We start from the raw sequence: 6,871 nt of genomic DNA on the forward strand, positions 1-6,871 counted from the left end.
CTACGTGATTTGCCATTATTTGTTTTTACTTTATGTCTTACGACGCACAATTCCATGAATCTTAAAATAGATTAGCTTTCTTATAAAAACTAGATGATTTTGAATGAAATGAACTATAGGAATTAAACGAACATCTACATCATGCATATATGACTCAAAGCTTGCATGCTATAATGTGGTATTTATTCATAATTTGGTTGCCAAATCTCATGCGTGCAATGCACGTGTACCTTACTCTAGTCTAAATGGTGTTTGTGTGTGTGTGTTGTGCGTGTTGAGGTGCAAATTGTCTTTTTCTTGGTACACGTTAAGCCTGTTCTTCCGAAATTTCAAGCCGCGCCTTGTTATGCCAAAAATTCAAGCTAGCGTCTCTGTCTATCGTGCTGCGAAACTCCCGCCTCTTCAACACGCGCCTTGTTAGCCCGAAATATTTAAGATATATCTTTGTCTCGCTGTGCTCCGACAACTCCCTCCATCTCAACCCGCGCCTTGCTATTCTGAAATTACAACGCGCGCGAAAACTCCCACCTCCTGTGAAATCCCGACATGCGAAATGCCCGTGGTACCCCTGAACCGAAAAAACCGCCTCAAATCAGTGGGGGTACTTTCGTAACTTACCCCACATTTCGGACAAGCGCGTCTCTAAGCCATGGTTCTCCACTGCCATCCAATCCGCCCACCCATTCGTACACCGAGGCCGCGAAAACCCGCGACGAAACCCCACACCCTGCTCCGTCCGCCACCCAGCCGGAGCCTCTTCCCCGACGACGTCGTCCACAGCAACACCTCGACGTCCCTCATCCACCGTACCGGATGAGGATCCGTCGTCGATCTCATCGTCCCGCCGGTTCAGCCACCCCGTCCTCCACCTCCAAGGAGCTGCCCCAATGTTCCCCTCGTCTTTCGCGCCACCTCCATTCCCACACCGCCGTCTTCACCTGCACCACCGAAAGAGCATCATCATCACCGTTTCCTCGGATGAAGCTGCGGCCTAATCAGCGCCACCAAAGAGGTTGTACACTAATCGCCGCATTTTCTTCTTGATTCGATCACACGGTGCTGCCGGCGCTCGGTCCCAAGCCGACACGGCGCGGCTCCATCCACGGCGGCATCGCCGGCCACTTCTTCCACGGCTCGCTCCCTCGGCGGTGACGTCCACATCAGTAGGAGCTGCTGCTGCATTAGCTCTCGCTCATGCTGCTGCTCTGCTCTTGCTCTTGGTCCCCTGCCTGGTCTGCTCTTGCTATTGCTCTTACTCGCGCTGCTGCTCTCGCTCTTGCTCTTTCTTGCGATGCTGCTCCGATTTAGCTACACTTCAGTTGACTGAATCAACTTTTGGGTCAGTCAATTTTCAGGGGGTGGGGGGGCTCGCCGGGGTGAAGGAAGAACCAGCTGCATCGGGGAGGGGGGGCTCGCCGGAGAGGTACCCCACTATCTATCTTAGGGTTCAGGATGGGGCGGTGGTCGCCGGCGGTGGCAGGGCGTTGGCGGGGCGGTGGCATGGGGATCGTTGTAGAAAAAGCTTGGCACGAGGAGCCCTAGAGGGATGGCCGGGGCGGCGGCGGACCGGTGGTGGGGAGTGTTTTCGGGGCGGGCGGGGCGGCGCACCGCCGGCCACGGGCGGCGGGGGGGCTGTTGTTTGGCCGGTGGTGGCTGGCGGCTCAAGGGGGTGGAGGTTGAAGATGAACCGCAGGCCCTTGATTTCGTATCCAACGGCTGCAAAATCGACTGACCATAGATGAAAAAGTCGGTCGACCGACGTGTAGCCTCACCTTGCTAGTGCGTTCAGTTTCGACAGCAAAATTCAGTTTCGACAGCAAAATTCAGTTTCGACAGTTAAGTTCAGTTTCGACAGTTAAGTTCAGTTTCGACAGTTAAGTTCAGTTTCGACAGTTAAGTTCAGTTTTGACAGTTAAATTCAGATTCGACAGTTAAGTTCAGAGATGAGCGGCTGATGTATTTTACATATAGCACTTTTTGGTTATGTATTTTACGTCATGTATTGGAGATGCTATTAGAATTCCACTCGGGTTAACGTTGTTCGTTGTCTCTCTTGTCCTGCTTCAGCCTCGGCGTCGTATAATTCACCGGAGCTGCTCCAACGACGAAACCCTCCATCACAGCGGAGCAGTACCTCGGGCTCCATCTCCAGAAGCCTAAGATCTTCTTCCCCTCCTCTGACAGCCAAGTCAGCCGGAGCATCCTCACCGGCCAACCCAATCACGCTGAGATCGACATGGCTTCGCCAAAGAGGTTGTACACTTGTTGCATCTCTTTTTTACTCTACATGTTATATATATTGTCCACTGAGCACTCGTAGTAACGGGAAATACGATTATTTTATCCTACTATATGACAAGCAATGAGTTACCAAGAAACTTAGCTATCCATGATGGACTCTCTTGAACGCCATCATTATTCATCTCTGCGCGTTTGAGCTGTGCATTTGTCGATGGGCCTGGGAGTTGAGCTAGTATGGCAGTGGCCTGGGTCCAAAGTAATAGAAGTAGCAAAAAAACATTTTTTTAGTGTAGGATTTTCCTTGCTCAAGCCTGCCTACTAGAATCGCCAGTGCTTGAAAGGAAAAGTGAATGAAAAACATCGGAATTGGAAAGTTTCCTATGGTGCTACTTTTCATGAATTTGGTGCAAAGGAATGGAGCAAAGGAAAACTGTAGGATTTGTTCCTTTAGTGTCTCCTTGAAAGAAAAACCGTAGGAATTCTAATTTCCACTTCTCCTCCTTTTCATATTCCTATTCATCAAGCACAAGACTAAGAGATAGTAGCATAATAGCATTATAACCATACATTTTCTTGTGGTTTGACTTAATCTCACCATGCTTTTTTGCATCCTGTGATCTTCCAATTGTTGTGAATCAAACACCCAGATTGGCAGAAATCTTGTGTTTTTAAATTCTCTGTTTTGCACGTGCATTCCTATCCTATTCATGTCTATTTCCTATCCCTGCATTGTTAGAATCCTCAAATTCAAACAAGCCCTTACTCAATTACTTCTGTTACAGATATGTGTCAAAGAAAACCTTGTGTGGTTTGTCCTGCTCCTGCGGCGCTGTGTTCCACCCCAGCTCAGCTGCTCCAACGACGGAAGGGTTCACCACAGCGGGGATCCGCTCTCCAGACTGTCTTTCGCCGCCTCAGATCTTCTTCCCCGCCGCCGGCAGCCACGGCAACTGCATTACCATCATCAACTGAGCAGATGACCTTGAGGACTACACGGGTCCGCAAGAGAGGTCGCACTCTTCCGTGTCTGCTTACGTTATGCGTCGCTTAATATGATGACATGCTACATTATCGTCGTGTTCACCTATTAGACTCTGAGTTAGGTCCAAATTAATGCTGAAACTTGAGTTTTTAAATGGTTGTGGGGTACATATTGGGGCAGCAATCAGTACTATCTGTCTACTATCTGGTTAATCTCCGATGTCTACTATGAGTTTCATGTTGGGTGCAAACAAACATTAAAGGATCCATTATCTGTATTTTTTAACTAAAGCTATTATCTGCCTACTATCATTGGTTTTGGGTCTATCCACAGTTTTCTACCATCACTCTGGATTTGTGCATGCACTCCTTACATAATCTCACTATGTTTTATTCCTATGCATGCCATTTATTGTACACAATGGAACTGATCATGTAGAGAAAAAGAGACGAGCCTTGCATGGCAATAAAATTTCATGCAGATGTCGTTCCATGGTGGGCGCAAAGGCAGCCCCCCTCCACCCATTTCGGATCGTAATCAAGAGGAAGATAACTGTTCTGAGGGGGATTCAGCAGGAGAAGACCACTCCTATTTACCCCATGAGGTCTTCGCTCTAACTTGGCATGCTGATGTTGGTAATATCATGCATATGGTGCCTTGCATTCCTTACTATATACATTAAAGATGACATCTGCTTAGTTTAGACATGCTTTGTGTCAATGCCATTTGTTTAGTTTCTTTATCATATATGTGAATCATGCAATGCCATCTTGTCTAGCCAGGCATCATATATGTGAATTTTGCAATGACACCCTGGTTAGCAAGTCATCTTATATGTGAATTATATCATGCCATCATTTTTTATTACGTGTTAAATTTGTCAACAATTTTAGTACATTCAATTACTCTTCCTGTGCATCAGCCATTCGGCACGGTCATGGAAAATCTGGAGTGGAAACAAGGTCTTCAGAGCAGACAATGCTATCTGACGAAGTGCATGTCTTGCTGGTTACCGATAGCTCCTCAGAGGAGGATTCAGAGACAGATGACCAATCATATCCCCCCCCGAGGTGCATGCCCTAATTTGGCAGGGTTATGTTGCTCATATCGTGCGTATGGTATCTTGCATTGCTATGTCATTTGCTTAGTTTAGACATGCTTTGTGTGAATGCCACCTGTTTAGTGTCTAATTACCATATATGTGAATTATGCAATGCCAACTTCTTGCAAGACATTATATATGTGAATTATGCAATGTCATCTTGTTGCAAGGCATTATGTATGTGAATTATGCAATGCCATGCTGTTTAGGCAAGTGTCATATATGTGAATTATATCATGCCGCCTTTTTTTGTATTTCTCATTGCTTTTGTAGACAATGTTTGTATATTCAACTGCTCTTCCTGTGCATCAGCCATTTGAATTGGTGATGGAGAAATCTGGAGTGAAAACAAGGTCTTCAGAGCAGACAATGCTACCTGCTGAAGCAGATATCTTGCTGGTTACAGATAGCTCTTCAGAGGAGGATTCAGAGGCATATGACCAGTCCTATTATCCCCCTGAGGTGTATGCTCAAACTTGGCAGGGTTATATTACTCATATAATGCATATGTTGTATTGCAATGCTTAGTTTTTACATCATATACACAATATTGAATGCCATCTCCTTAGTTGACACATCATATATGCGATTGCCCTCTGCTCACTTCCTTAGTATATAAATCATATATTTGAATTATGTCATGCCATGATGTTTACATAGACAGCATGTATCTGAATTATGGCATGCCAACCCATTTTCTAAAGACATAATATAGTTATATCATCTCATCATGTTTACATAGTCATCATATTTTAAATTATGCCATTCTATCTGTGAATTATATCATGCCATCATGTTTCCATCGATGGCATGTTTGTGATTTATGGCATGCCAACCACTTTAATAGACACATCGTATAGTTATATCATGTCATCCTGTTTACATAGTCATCATATTTTTAAGTATGTCATTCTATCCTGTTTAGTTAGCCATCATACATGTGAAATTGTGTCATTCTATCCTGTTTAATTAGCCATCATATATGTGAAATTATGTCCTGCTATTCTGTTTGCTTAGACAACATAAATGTGAATTATTTCATGCCATGTTTTCTTCCCTACTATCCATTGCACCTGTCTATCTTACAATGTTTGTACATTCAATTACTTTTCTTGTTTATCAGCCATTTCAATTGGAGGGAGTGATGGCAGTATCTGTGGGAGTAAAAACACGGTCTTCAGAAAAGATCGTGCTACTTGTCGATGCAGATAGAACCATGGTTGTACTTGCCCAAGAACTAGCCCCACCACACATAACCCACACTCATGCAGATTGTACCCCTACCTAGTTGGACAGAGAACCAGCTACACCTCTTCTAACCCCAACCCCAGCAGATAGACACCCAGTTCCCGTTGACACAGCACCATCGCCACCATAGAGCACCCAAACACGAGGAGTTAGTAAGGCAACTGCAGTGCCCAAATCACGAGGACCACCACTCCAAACCCGAAGTCAATGCTTAAAGCAGAAGAAGAATTGTTCTCAGGTCAGGTTCCATAGTTATGGTTCATACTACTTTGCTCTTGCATCACTGTATTTACTGATACCAACTAATTTCAAATTTGAAGAATGCAATTGAAACTCCAATGGTGCAACAGGTATGTTTTAAACAAGTTTCTTCATCGTGTTTGGTTGTTTGCTATTGTAACTTGCTCTATGTTGATTTCAGTTTCAATTGAATAAACAGTTATGTTCTCATGCCATGCACATTATAAGTGTTGTTGTCGCTGTGTAGTTTCCCACACTTATATTATGTCTATGTTGCTTTGTCTTAAATAGATATGATTCGAACTGTATCTATCTTGATTTGGCAACATAAACTAGAATGATATAGACCATATAGTGACCATACTACATAGATATATGTTTGTTTCATGCTGTTATCCCATCCACCTTACTACTGAAATGGTTTACCAAAATGAGTTTCATATACTACATTGTAAACCTGAGATGTGTTTGTTTGTTTCTCTTTTAGAACGCGGATAAAATATTGGAGAAGAGTATCCTGTTATGCAATGGTAAAGGAAGTAATGCAGATAAGGTTCAAGATAGTGAGACATCCCTGTTGGTCTCCAAGAAAGCTGATAAAAACTATATTGAAGACACTGAGACAACCCCAAAGTCCTGTCTTGATGTAGTGTTCTAGTTACTGGCTACCACTGCTGGCACCAGCTCTTCGAACTCGTTGCCTGAATCAGTTCGGCTTCTTGAGTCTCAACTTCAAGTTGAAAGACATCGATCAGATGTTATGCGACAGGAAGCCGAAGGACTGAGGAAGTCCCTGCAAAATTCAGATGCATACTTTCTAGTGCAACAGCAAGCGCTGGAGGAATTAAGCGCCAAACAAGAGAAAGTTAATAAGCTTGCTAAGCATCTTGCCAGCATTATGGGTACCCAGGATATTGTTTCTTGAGCTCTTCTGAAGTGGTTTCAGTTCTGGACTTGTTTTGTTGCGGCGTTTATATGCTGCCGTGTTCCCTATATTTGCACTGGTGGCGAACTTTGATGCCCAGTGGATGTAATATGTGTAATAGCCGTGATAGCCT

The sequence above is a fragment of the Triticum urartu genome, chromosome 7A, assembly GCF_056163025.1.
Source record: "Triticum urartu cultivar PI428250 chromosome 7A, HENAU_Tu73, whole genome shotgun sequence".
NCBI lineage: Eukaryota > Viridiplantae > Streptophyta > Magnoliopsida > Poales > Poaceae > Triticum > Triticum urartu.